Raw genomic sequence first — 14,381 nt, forward strand, 5'->3', positions numbered from 1 at the left:
GGTTATAAACCCTGCCTCCTCCATGTGAGCAGAGGGGACATGGACCAAACTAAAAAGACAAATTACACATCAAATCATTTTTTTCTCTACAATGGTTTCTGTTATTTCAGGTACAAGTACATCCAAGTGTTTGATATTTTGGCCTCATTTCTGAATAGTGGGAGGAAGTGGAGATGCCTCGTCCGTCTTTATATACAGTCTATGATCTGACCACAGATGCTTACATTTTCTTATCTATATACGTTACATGCTGTATGTATATATTCTTATTCATACCAAATAACACGTCTGCAAAATATAGTTGGCATAAAAGTATTATCCTGCATTAAGCTATGCTCATCTCAAATATTAATTTCTGCTGTATACTGTTATTGTGGGTGTTATTGTGGGTGTTGCATTCCTACATTATTAAATCCCTGTCTGTTATTATTGCTCTCTTCTGAGTAAATAACTGGTATGGAAACATCCAGTCAGCACTGAGTCTGTCCTGCAGTATAATTACTTACAATCCCCCCCACCGAGTCGGACGCTGCTGTGCATCACTGAGTTGTTGCTATTATAGGGACCACAGCCTCTACCTGCTCTATCTACTGACCCGCAGACAAAACAAGTTATTAGACACTGGTATATATTCTACAGGGAATCAACCGTGTTATTAAAACTTCCACCAATACAGCTACACTGCAAGTGTTTGACAAAAGCTTGAGAGAGAGAAAAAAAATCCTTTCACAGTAAAGATGGTGAAGGTTGAACCGGCGAGGACAATTTGTTTTGCTTTCAATTCACTCCTATACAGTTGCATCTGATTTAAAGCGATAATAGTGTCCAAGGTGATTGTCTTTTCCACTACACATAACATTCTGTTATATGGTTTACAGGCAGAAAAAGCCCAGACAGACTAATTACCTGTAGCTGACATTGTAACAGCCCATTTAGTGAGCTGACAGGGTCTAACTCTCCTCACGGCTTCTCCCTGTTCTCCTCAGTCATAAAGGTTCCCAGACTGGACTGCAGGCTGCTGGTGTTCAAATCCCAAAGATGCCCTTTTAAAAATGCAAAGTGCGCCCATAATAACGCTACATTTTGATGTGAAAAATTTAAATAAATAAAGTATTTGTGACTAGTAATTAATGCATGTTATAAATGTGCTCCAGATAGGAGCGAAATCACACATTAGCACATAAAAAGCCCAAATAACCCAACCTCATCCACAGAGACAGAATCAATCGAGTGGGGCTCTACAGGAAGGAAGGTACAGTAAAACGCTGGCAGGTGATTAGAAGCAACAACTTTCATTAGTGAGGAGTTATGAGCACAGACTCACACGTGTTTGCATCTCAAAGAAAATTGACCTCTATACTAATTTATCATACCTACTTAATGCAACTTGTACATTTGACTCTATTCTAATAAAAGAAAAAAGACTGAGCCAGTAGGCGGCTGCACTGTCATTAATCTCTGTCACTCTCCTCCCTTTCACTGCAACTAAGCAGCATCCCTCCTTCTTTGCTGCCTGTATTATTTTTATCCTGATGATAAACAAACAATATTTTTTCTGAATGAACGCTAAGTCCCACCCCGCTGTCTCAATCTGGCTCAGCACATGAGAGCTTCACAAGTTGGAAGCGAGGGAGGGGGATCATTTTATGTCCAGAAGCAAATGTGTTATTTATTTCCACATTGAAATTTAGATTTGCATCATCTGTATTGTCAGAATCCGTCGGCTATCACCTGGCGACGATTTAGCGTCTCTTTATAGAGGTCATATTGGCTTTTTCTGAGACAACCAGTATGTAAAACTGCAAATATATGATTATGGAGGCGACTCAGCAAGTGGCAGCCTGACACTGCAGCTCACACTTTGACTTTTGACTTTTTTCTCATCTCCTTTAAAGCTTTTTAAACTAAACTTGCACTACTGATTTTTTTATAAGAATTCCTTCGATGGAGGATCAATAAAGACAGATCTGATCTTATCTTATCTTAGTATAGCAAAACGTTCTTCAACATTTTTAACAAGGCGTTTTTCAACATTGTCACTATTTTCCCAGTAAATTATTCATGGGTCTTGATTAAAAAATAAGAGCATATACAGGGAACCGATATCTATGAGTGTGTGAAAGTTTGCGCAACTTGAAGAGGACTGTTGGGCCTCGGTGGAGGATGAGTTTTTGGGATGTTAAGACAGAGAAGCCACATCAGACATTAGACATTCATGACTTCCTGGTACTTACTGAGCACAAAGCCTGAGTATCCCCCTCATATGGAGCAATTAGCAGTCCTAATAAAAAGGCGGCCTTGTTAGAGTGAGAGAAGCTCATTAGTCTCGCAGCTAATTACAGTGAAGCACCAGGGAGGACACACAAGACCAGGGCCAGCTCATTCACTGGACATCACTCCCACACACTCAGAGCAGGTAACACACACTCACCTTCTCATGTTAAGCAGGCTTTTCATAGCGTGCCCTTGACACCGAGGGGTGTTTTTCCATGTGTGGTATCTTTCTTTTATCTATCTGTGTCTCGTTCTCTCTCACCACACACACACACACACACACACACACACACACACACACACACACACACACACACACACACACACACACACACACACACACACACACACACACACACACACACACACACACTCTCTCTCTCTCTCTCTCTTTTGTCACATTATCAGTGCCACTGGAAACCGTATAAACTGGACCACGCTCTGTGGTTTAGTGGGCTTATCATCACTCCAGGCTTGGTCTCATTTAAGAGACTTGTTTTTCCGGTTGAGTGGAGCTGACAGCTTGTCGCCGGGGCTGCGCCTTGGAATGGGAGGGGCTGAATGGTGGTGGTGACGGAGAGGTGAAAAGTCAAACACTCAGACCGACAGCTGACATCACCCAAAGACCATGGGGTGATCAGACCTCATGGTAATCCTGATGTCAGTGAGAGAGATTTGTCCTTTCAGCCTGATGTCCCCCACAAAATTGGCTCTTTTTCAGTTAGTCCACTAGTTTTGTCCAGACTGAAAAATCTCAACAACTATTAAACAGATTACCATAATATTTGGTACAGATATCCATGGTAACCGGAGGGCACCACAAAGCCGCTTGAATGGCTGTAGACTCTTGGTCTTGTTTACTCACGAAAATATATAATCCAGAAGCTCCCCAGTGGATAAATCTGACAAATGATGTTGTGCAGGATTTACTGTTTGCTGTTACTGTTTCACAATTTTATAATAATTGAGAGGGAAACAGGAAAAATAAACTAGCACCTCTGCCAAGGCCCAACAGTCTCTTTCAATGCAGTCGGGCTGCACCAAATTTCACACACTCATAGATGTAAGTTTCTTAAACGTGCCTGATTTTCTTAATCATCTTGATCCATAAATTATTCTCTAGGTCAATGAAAAAAGTCCAAATCTGCAAAATCTTGCAATGTTAATGAAAGTAAAATAAATTCCTGGTCCCTGATCTGGATCCACACCAGATTTGAATGGGTTCTTCTCCAACCCATACCACATCCTTCCAGCAAGTTTCATGGTAATCTGTTCAGCAGCTTTTGTGTAATACTGCGAACCAACAGAAAAGACAAAAGACAAAACCAAACGCTAACAAGTCACTATCAGCAAAACTGCTGAGACAAAATACAAAAGAGTGCTATGTTGATTATTTTAGCATTTGGAGGAAGATCTTTGACAAACAACCTAAAAATGCTTTTTGGTTGTAGGAAATCATTTTCATATTTACTTGCCTTTGCTCTGTCCATGTCCTCAGATGAACAGGGATGATACAGATAATTCTCATCAGAAACCTAACTGAAAGAGATCTGAAGCCACGTTTACACACACACACACACACACACGCACAAATGAACACATCAGCCAGCACAGCGGCCAGTACAGTTGGAAAGAATAAAGTGCCACGCTCACAGAGGTCGATCTGACATGAGCAGGGCTAATCTCTAACACAATCTGCGTCTGACCTGACAGCTCCCGGCTCGGCCAGGCACTGAGGCTGACGGGGTTCCAGTCAGCAGTCAGTGGGCTGTTTCATTAGTCGCTGACAGAGAGGGAGTTCAGAGTTACCCAGACAAACGCAGCCCTGTTCAGTGGAGAAGAAAAAGATGCAGGAATTGTGCAGCATTTAACCATAAAAACTAAAGAGGGAAATATAAATTATTCCCAGTGTATAACTGTCCACACCTTCTCTCTGCACTGAGGAAAAACAACATGTTGACTTGTGTGACACCGAAAATAGATGACCCTCTTCAGTCCGGCTGTCACTCAGACTGTCATTTCTTTTTCAATTTCATTACCATCGAAGCATTCAAATTGAACTTGGTCTGCATCCAGCTGGGAACTAATTTCCACCCGGCGAGGAACAGAGCTGGGCAGATCCAGTATCTCCCTGCTCGTCCCCGTCAGATCCCTCTGATGGAGTCACTTGACAGTTGAGTGACAAAGCGACAGAGCAGCGCTGTGGGATGCAGAAGGGAGGGATGCCACATTTCACACCATTAATTACCCAGACATCACCTCTCCCATCGAGGAGGAATGTGCAGGAAAAGGTCAGCCGTCTGGCTCGGATATAGACCAGCTTGCCATGCATGTCACGCCCCCCCCCCCCCAGACAGCGCTCTACCCATGTCACACTTCAGAGACATGACTAATGCCTCTACAAGACTTCTAATAGCCCCCAAAATGCCACAGCAGTGCCTGTGCATGAGCCAATTAATAACACCGGAACTTAGAGGCTTGGGCCAATGCTTCACTCAAAGAGAAGAAGTGTCGGAGAGGAAGGAGTAATAGAAACAAGCAAAGGTAAAGAAATATAAAATCATTATTACAGATACAGTTCACTCAACTGTGCTGTTTGTTTATATGACTGTTGTGAAATACATTAATGCTGGTTTAATGTTTGTCATAATTAGTGCATTCGTTCTTGGCTTAAGGACAGAAGTTCACATGGCCAAAAATGTGTTTTGCAATGTCACTGTGACCTTGACCTTAAAACACCAAAATCGAATCAAGGGATCAGTGAATCCAAGTGATCGTTTCAAAGAACCTCCCTCGAGGTGTCACAGAGATATCATGTTCAAAAGAGTGTGTCAGTGGGACAACCCATGACCGAGGGGTTATTAATGGCAGTGATATGTCTGTAGACCTCAGTGTGAAGCAGTCTGCACAAAGCAGGCGAGGACTGCAGGCAGGCCACAGGTAAGATAACAGCCTTTCATAGGTTAACCTTCAGCTGAGCACAAACTCAGTTAATTAAGAAACAATTTGACATAGCATACATCAGCAAAATCAACAAGCATGAGAGCGGACCCCGCTTGTCCCAGCGCAGCACTCCATTATAACCCACTTTCATTTAACAGCAGCTCCTCCGCAATTTCTCACCCACTTGTTACTCGTGTAGCGTCCCCCCCCCGGGATACTTCAGTGAAAGACTGAGGGGGAAAGTGCTGCACAGAGCGAACACTCTAACTTGTTATTTCCCTGGCTTATTGTGAGCAGGTGTGATTGTGTAGGGACAGAGAGCAGACTGAATCCACTCTGCTTTGAGGAGGAAGAAGAAGAGAAGGAGACAAAAGATGAGGACTAATAACTAACAGGTGATGTTTGCGAAGTTTGGGACAGAAAAGTTGGGGAGGAAATAACAAAATACAACAAAACTCTGCAAGAATATCACAATGCCTAACCATAGAAATTACCACAAATGTCAAAAAACACGAGAAACTTCCTACAAGTATTTTAATGGCAGATTTTTGTAGTGATTCCATTGGGTCGTTCTGTCTAGAGCTTACTATGAAAAAAGGGCAGTTGGACATTCGTTGAAAATGTGGTAACAACTTTAACTGTATGGAGTGTGTGTGAGTAAGTTATTGCACATGTGTATGTAGAGTTATTGCACCGTCTGTGTATCACTGTGAAACATCTACTCTTGGATTTCCCTGTGCTTTTTGATTTTTGCTTCTGCGCATGATTTTTTCTGTTCAACAAGTCTGTTAAAATTCCCCAACCAATAGAATACCAGGTCTAGTGTTGAAAGATACAATTGTCCCGCCCTCTTTGTGGATGCATTAGCTTTACTTCTTTGAGTGTCCCGGATGGGCGGTTACTTTTAGCGGGTTCATGCACTGCCGCCCTCCACCGCTCTATTATCACACCGGCTTCCTGTCGCGAAGGCTTTAACTTAGGTGGACCACAAACTTAAGTCGAGGGGTGGTGTTCAGGGGTTAAATGAGGCCACGGTCTTCCAGGGATCCATTTTAGGTGACCCTCACAGGTAATTAGGAGTCAAAACGGTCAGAGGGAAACCACACGAATATATGAAAATTAACTCTCACTGGGGAGAATAAAGACAAATCCATCCCATTTTTGCAGAGAGGCTAAACGTTTCCCTGTGGAGCATCTGTTCCTACCTGGACCCATCACTGGATTCCCAGTATCAGACCAAAACAATTTAAATTTCAGTCCATTACTTGTGGAACGACACTCACTCAGATTATTCTTATCAGCAGACACAGACAGGACTGGCTGGCCACACTGTATATCCTTTCTTATTCTTCCTTTCTTCTCCCCTCTTTCATTTCCCATCCTCTGCTCTCTCCACTGCTCTCCTGTCTTCTGTGATGGGAAATGCATGTAGTCTGCCACAGAAAATTGCTTCCACTCACAAGCAGTCAGTCTCTCTAACCTCTGTCACTCCTTCTCTACATCTTCCTCAACAGAGAAACAGATAACTGACCACATGCAGCACATGTTCGTGGACTAAAACAAATCTTCAGATCATGCATCTGTTGCGCTGTTATAAGAATTGCTGTAAGAATTAGGGGTAGCTCCAGGTAATAGTCAGACCACTTCGGTTTGAGTTTAACATTTTCCAGGTATCTCACCTAAATGGCTCATTCAGTCAATATAAGTGACAGGGATTTCAGACGGCCCCGAATTGGTTTGCGATCACACAGAGGTGTGTTTCATGGCGGCTGCAGGGATGACTGATGTTGTGTCTGTCTCGGCTAATCAACACAGCACTGGGTCACCTGTCTTGCTTGACAGATTAGAGGGCCTCGTTCATCTCACACACACACACACACACACACACACACACACAGTTGTCTGAGGCCATCGCAAATTAGCCACCGTTTCCTTGCCAACTGGCCTGTAACCAGGCAACGTTGGTCGGTGTGAAGATGTCGTCAGTGGGTACATGCACACGCTCATGCTCATACATGAGTACACACACACACACACACACACACACACACACACACACACACATATATGTATACAGAGATGGAGATTGGTATGTGAATAGTTGTGTCAAAAATCTGTGAACACACTATTTTATCTGCTTTCAAAAGGCAAATCACATTAAAACACAGAAGCTGTGTTAGTGACCACTGCTATCTTACCTATATGACCATTAAGTATTCCTCATGTTCTTGCGACTGCAGGAGGAAACCCTTAAATGAACCTGGTGCTTTTAGCAAAGTTAATCCTTCAAAGTACAATGACATCAGTACAAAAATCCACTTCAGATCATATAAAGGAAACCTTGGATCAACTGCATATCAGAAAAGAAGATCTCCGAGTCATTATTTTATTCCATCTGTGCATGGCAGGCAATTTAACTGAGATAGTGATCAGTGCCTCATCCTCTCAATAGGTTTATAGGTGATACTATATTAAATGAAATCGCGCAGCTATTTGACTGTGTAAGTGCACGGCTCCTTTCTCTTTGTCATGGAAACTTCAGGTTCTATTGGTGTCTGCAGAGCTGATCTGCTCTGTAACTTGTGTCCAGCGGATCTTTGCAAACACTAGTTTCTGCTGAAGGTGTGAAATGTGCAACCTCTCGTTTCCCTGCAAACAGCCCACTCATCGCTGTGAGTAATATCGCCATCCTCTTCATCTTGCTTGACTAATTAATGTTGGATTAAAAAAAACTATACTCTGCCTTAAGCAAAGTCTAAAAAATGTCCAGGAAACTGCAGCACAATACACGTTGAAATACTTTTGCATTATCTCACAATAAATGTTGCAATACCTCGCAATAGAGGGACTTGTCAGGTTCGGGTCATTCTCGGTTAGTTTTCTCTCAGGCTCAGACGGGTTCAGCCAGAAAAGGGTGGTCTGAGCCGCACTACATGGCTCAAAAGGAAAAGAAAAGTATTGCAAAACAATGCAAAACTATTGCGAGGCACTAGTACGAGTAGGTACAAGTATTCGCGCCATGACCCTGAGGGGACTCGGTACACGACTGTCTTCCCTGCAACCACAAAGACCTGAGGAATTGACAGAAACCTTGGAGCGTAACACAAATTGAATGTTTGTAGGCGATGCAGTATCAATAAGCTTAATCAACCAGCAGCATGTTCTGTCTCTGTCTCATCAATATCTGTACTGATTCCCACCATTTCACAGCAGATCACTCCACAGTCGTATCTATTAGCCGGCACCACAGGAGAGGACTGCACGCCCCCTTACTGTCCCTGTTCTCTGTCCCCACCACAAACATTCATTAACACACACACACACCACTACACTGTTGTACAAAGACTATTTCCCCTCTGCAAAATTGGTTCCCAAAGTTTAAAACCAAATTGCAATATCAATATCTGCACAGGAAGATGAACCTATTTACAGCATGATCACACATATTTGCATTCTGTCTAGTGTCAGCCAGTTTCAGCCGTTTATCTGTTTGCACAACAGCTAAATCGGACTTTACACAGAGTCTGTACTTGGGTCAGGTTCAACTGATTAGGACATTTACGTTCACAGTACATACATTGTACCTGGGTTAATACCTGAATGAAAAGCTCAGGGTTGCAATGTGACTCTGAAAGCATCTATCGTCACAGAGGGCACCGCCTCCATCTGCAGTCCATACTATATGTGAAGTTATCAAGTGGAATAAAGTAACAATCCAAAGTGTCCCACTAAATCAAATTTTAATGTTTATTCATATCACACAGAACCAATTTTCCTAACTGTCAACGTATATATCTATTTCATCCAACTCGCATGTCATGGATTATAATGCAAATGCTGCCCACAGGAAAACCAAACATCTGTTGAAGCAGTGAGTGGGAGAGTGGAGAATAATAATTTCCACAGTGGAGTGCAGACTGAGGGTTTATGAAATTCGATATGAAGAGCAGCATATTAGTCTTCAGGTGAGCGGTGCTGCAACAGGTACGGCAGCAAAGAGTGAGCACGGCCATGATCAAAAGGTTGGGATGGATTTGATGTCGCAGTGAGGAGGGTGTGTGATGTGAGGCACGAATAACATGTTCATGTCGGTGCAGCCACAGAGACCAGATGCTACAAAGAAAACATGTCCACATTTTTGTAATATGGTTGATACCTGAGTAAGATCAAAAGCTTTTAAATGGACCAAGTCCAAATTTAGCAGTACAGTATTTTTTCACACATTAAATTGTGTATTTTATGACATATTTTGATGCCTCAACTACTGTTTAATACATCCAAAAACGTCATCTGTTTTCAAGCAACAACTCTGGATTTTGCCTTTCACATATGAACAACGCAGCAGGAGATTCACCGGGTCAAAGTGAGGTGTGGAGTCAGGGTAGAGCATGCAGGAGGCAGGACCCAGGACAAATCTTATAAATCACATGTTTCAGCACATCAACACCAGCGTTGGGCCCTTTTTGCCAAAAGCTCTCAAATCTTGTTGTCTTTCCATGTTGACATCTGTCTGGCACCACTTTTTCATCCAGAGATATTTGTAATCTTCTTGTTTTTTGTTTTGGTGTCTTTTGCATGCTTGAAACGCCAGCGATCCGCCCACTCGCTTGTTGTGAAATATTGTCTTACTCTTACATGGGCTCGCTCGGACATTTCCATTCTCACACACAGCCCCTGCTAATAATTTCAGGAGAATATCTGAAGTTCAGCATGTCTGACAGCAGCTTTATTCGGGATAAGCTGTGTTCTGTTGCCTCTGTCTCTCTCTGTCGTCATTTACTTTGGCTTTCAGTGCTCCTCTTTATTTTTGAAATCCTTTATGTCTGCTACCGCATGTTTGTGACAGTACAAATATACAAAGTTTTTTCATTAGACACAGCCGGCATCTTAGAAAGAAAAACATCACTTTTAAAGTTAGACATCTACGAGTGGCTGGGAGGGCAGAATGGAGAGACGGATGCTTTTTTTTGGAAATTATTTGCTAGGACACGGTTTGATGTTGTGTGACAGAAGACAAGATGGAGCGAGACAGACTGGTTATACTTTAAAAAGAGCGGGAGAGACAGACTAAATGAGAGAGCGAGCTGCACCGCCCCCAGGGTGTCTCCAGAAGCAGAGGGGATTGCAGCAGACAGCCGAGCGGCCCTCAGCAGGCCCTCTCCAATGTGTCCAAATAAACACTTTACCCCCTGTCGCTGCTAGTGAAAGCTTTCACACTGGAGACGAGCATGTATGAAGACACAGTGACACACACAGACACACACAAACACACAAATACACGCAACAAGATTCAAATCTAAGACACGCACACTTAAGGATGGAAAAGCTTATAAATGTCAATCTCAGTGAGACACAGAACATGAGCCCATTTGCCAGGAGACACACAGAAGTCAAAATCCTCAGACACACACACACACACACACAAAGATGTGATGGAGTGTTCGTGACACTCATGCAAAGGGCACAGGCAGGTCAGACAGGGACAAAGACGGAGATTGGTGACCTTTTACCCCCAAACCTCCCATTTACAACAAGGTGAGAACCCCTCATTACCGGCAGGCCAGGCCCGCTATCAAACATCCCCTCACCGCTGCACACATTCAGCAGCTATTCACGGAATCAGAAGGCGAACAAAAAGAAGGGAGAAACATTTGTTTAACGAGCCGTGGCCCGGCCCGTCTTTTCTCTCCCATTCAGTCCCTTTCCTCTGCTGCAGGCCTGCCCTGAGGTCAGCTCCCCTCCCCGACAACGCCATCAAAAAACCTGCAGCGGTGACGGCAGCAGCTCCATTCACCACAGAGATTTATGATCTCTAATAGCTGGCAAATGAACCCGGGGCCGGGGGCTGCACCGAGGGGAGGCCCCGGACTTATTTTCTTCAAATCTCGAGAAGAAAAGAAAAGAAAGAAAAAGGGGGAGGTGAGAAAGGCATGGGGGGGGGGGGGAAAGGCATGGTGAGAGGTGAGAAAGGCATGGGGGAGCTAGTGGGGTTGTCAGAAACACTTTCAAGGTTGCCATCTGTGTCGAGTGGGACCCTTCACACTGTCTGTCAGTCTTCAACAAGAACCCCCCCCCCTACCAAACAGATTCCGGTTGTTGAGTGTAAACGGAAATGTTAACACCTTCTGTCACGACTGACGTTTCCCTTCCTGGGCTGTTTTGTCGCAATTATGCGAATGGGATCTTTTATAAATCTGCTACTTTAAGGAGGGCAGTCGGTCCGATGTCTCCTGATCCTTAGCTGTGATGAAAAGCCCCACTAGGGCCCCCCCCCCCCCCCCCCCCCCCCCCCCCCCCCCCCCCCCCCCCCCCCCCCCCCCCCCCCCCCCCCCCCCCCCCCCCCCCCTCTCTCTCTCAATATGAACAACCTTACCTTACCTTATAAGGCGAGAGAAGACAGGAGAGTTAAAACACTGCCTGACAAGCTCACAGTAACAAGACTCTGCAGCCCGACAAGAAATAGACCAGCACAAAACTTGACATCACTTAATTTGCCCGGAATAAAACAAAAGTTTAACTTCCAAAGAAACGTGAAGAGTGATTTCCACTTCTCCTTTTCCTCTCCGAGTGATTAATCTGAGCAGGGTGTCAAGGCCGATATCTTTACACAGCTAGTCTTGCAGAAGTGTGGAAGAGAGACTCAAAGTAACGAGATGTGAGGTGACGTTGGAACTAATGGAATGAACTGTGTGGACTCAGGCTTCATTCTACACCAGAATAGTCGGAACAGATTCCCCACAACTGTTACCCCCCCCCAAACACATGATGCTCACACCACCTAATGCCACTGATCTGAACTAAAGATCATCATTTCGATGCCTAAATGTGCATGAATGTAATTCTATCTACAGACACTGTTTCCAATATCCAATTAACTCCACAGTAAATCCTTATTCCACCTGCATGAGAAATTGTAAATGATCACAACCTTGGCAGCCCTTCTCCTGAGGGAGATCATTCTTATCACTATAACGGCCTCAGTGTCAGGCCCTCACAGGCACCCTGATGAGCTGCTGTGTCCGCAACTGTAGCTGAGGTAAAACCTGGGATAAAGATAAGAATATACCTCCGACTACCACTGAAACTTAGAGGAGAGGATTTCTATTAGATGCATCATAATGTCAGGATCATAATGTAGGACAGGACAGCCTAAATCCTTTGGCCTTACAATATGTATGGGGGATCTGATTCCAAGTACACAGTGACTGTAACTAAAACACTGGGATTCATTCACAAATCCTGTTAGGTTTGGTAAAGTACTTGGATTGAATCACACACTGCAAAAAGACATATAGCTAAACATCCTTATCGTCTTTTGTTCTTGTCCCATCCTACCTGCCATCTTAATGGTTGGTGTTCAGCAGCAGCAGAGGTGCAGCAAGTGGGAATTCAACAGCTCATGTTCTTGAGAAACCTCCAAATTGGTGCAATACATAAAGCTTTTTACTGCCCCACAGTCCAAAATGATAACAACAGTTCTCCAAGGGGCTGGGTTAGGAGAGTTATGTGCTCATGCAGTGACAATAATGCTGGAGAGATAATCTCAGTAGCTGTTTTTTTCTTTTAAGAAGAACAAAACTAAATGTATTTATTTCCTGGCTAATTTTCAAATAAAACCAAGCACAGACAAACTGCAAATGCAAAACAACACTACACTGGCGTTGCATCAGTTCTTGGTATGTGCAGATACTCTGAGTTGAGATGTGAAAGGGAGAGAAAGAAGGATTATTTCATCCATACTTCAAAGGTACGATTTCTGACCCATCAAGACCCCAACCATATAACGTACAAGAATTTCCTCCAATTCAGCAATTAAGAGCTAAAGCACCAAGACCTGTGAAGATGCACTGCACAGTTTAGGACCCATATTGTTAAAATTCTTATTTACAGACAGATGTATTCGGTTATTGCAGTCCCCCCCCCCTACAGATACTTAATACTTCACAGTCATGTATGAATTTTATAATCAGTGGGACTGAACTCCATCTGTGACCTAATTTCATTTCCCTACTTCTGCATGAGCCTCCATCACTGAATTATATCCATGACAGCTGGCCAAGTTTTTACACACTGAATAATTGCATATTGCAAGTGAGATGTATGTATGTGCTCTGCATCATATCTAATTAACCTCTTCCCGACAAAACACCAGCAACAACACAGGGAGGCTTAAATTCACAAAACATCAAAAATGTCTCGATTTTCTTTTAGTCCGTTGTTTTTTGTTTGTTGTGTGATGTGGTTTCTCCTCGTTGGAGTTCGCCACTTCAGCACTTTGGCCCTGCTGGAAACCTTTGGCATCAATGCCCTGTAAGACGACACGGAGGAGACAGGACGGGAGCGGAGTTCTGAGTGAAAGCTAAGCACTGTCACTCACCTGAGGAATCTGCTGAGCCCACTCGGCTGAATCAGGACAGGTTGTCATGAGGACAACAGTACAACAAACCAACCATCCCAGAACATGTTCATACTTTTATATCAACTGACTGTTAAATACCTGAAATCTGTCATTAGTCAGTTAGAAAAAAAGACTAAATTTGGATGAGAGGTGAAACATCTTCAAGAGACAAAAGCAAGTCCATTGCTATTTGCGAGTCAGTTAAGGGAAAACTGCTTTGCGGGTCGCAAGGAAATCAAAATTTATGAGGTGTTGTCATGTGAACACAAACCAGAGAAAGCAACACTGAGGAAAAACACAAATGAGAGACTCAATTTTGCACAGACTTTTATGACAAAATATACTTCTAAATGAAAGTCTGAGAAGTGAAGCGAGAGAAAAGCAGAAACTGCAAACTAAACACTCTAACCAAAGGTTTGGCGTGGGCGTGTGAAGAACAGCAACAAAAAAAGCCATCACCTTTGAATTGTGCGTTTGTTGCATTATCTCGTCTACACCGCAGCCTGTTACCACTTCACTGCAAATTCTCCAAGGAGAAAAGGCGGAGTAAACAAGGAGACGCTGGTGAGGCGCTTCACGGACAGCTGAGCACATAGAAAGTCAAACCGATCTGAAAGCCAGCACACAATTTAGAGTATAAACCCAGAAAGTGTAGCTGGCGTTATAAATCTAGAACAAGCATGTAAACATCTGAGCTGGTAGTTGTCGGCGTTCGTTAATGGTGGTTGTCTACGTGCCATCTGTCCCAATAAAGACTGTTCTTCTA

The 14,381-nt window shown here is 43.6% G+C and overlaps 1 protein-coding gene across 5 annotated transcripts in view; it reads right to left on the minus strand.

Moving 5' to 3' along the window:
- The window catches only part of rhbdl3 (rhomboid, veinlet-like 3 (Drosophila)), a 52,952-nt gene that overhangs the window by 28,255 nt on the left and 10,316 nt on the right, over window positions 1-14,381 (minus strand). Inside the window, exon 1 of one of the 5 annotated variants that reach the window (XM_034602564.1) lies at window positions 6,897-7,208. The exons of the other annotated variants lie outside the window; for them this stretch is intronic. The gene's annotated coding sequence lies outside the window, so the exon portion shown is untranslated. Of the gene's footprint in view, window positions 1-6,896; window positions 7,209-14,381 lie in introns of those variants that run through there. 5 annotated transcript variants of the gene reach the window in all.

This window comes from Hippoglossus hippoglossus, chromosome 1, assembly GCF_009819705.1.
Source record: "Hippoglossus hippoglossus isolate fHipHip1 chromosome 1, fHipHip1.pri, whole genome shotgun sequence".
Taxonomy (NCBI): domain Eukaryota; kingdom Metazoa; phylum Chordata; class Actinopteri; order Pleuronectiformes; family Pleuronectidae; genus Hippoglossus; species Hippoglossus hippoglossus.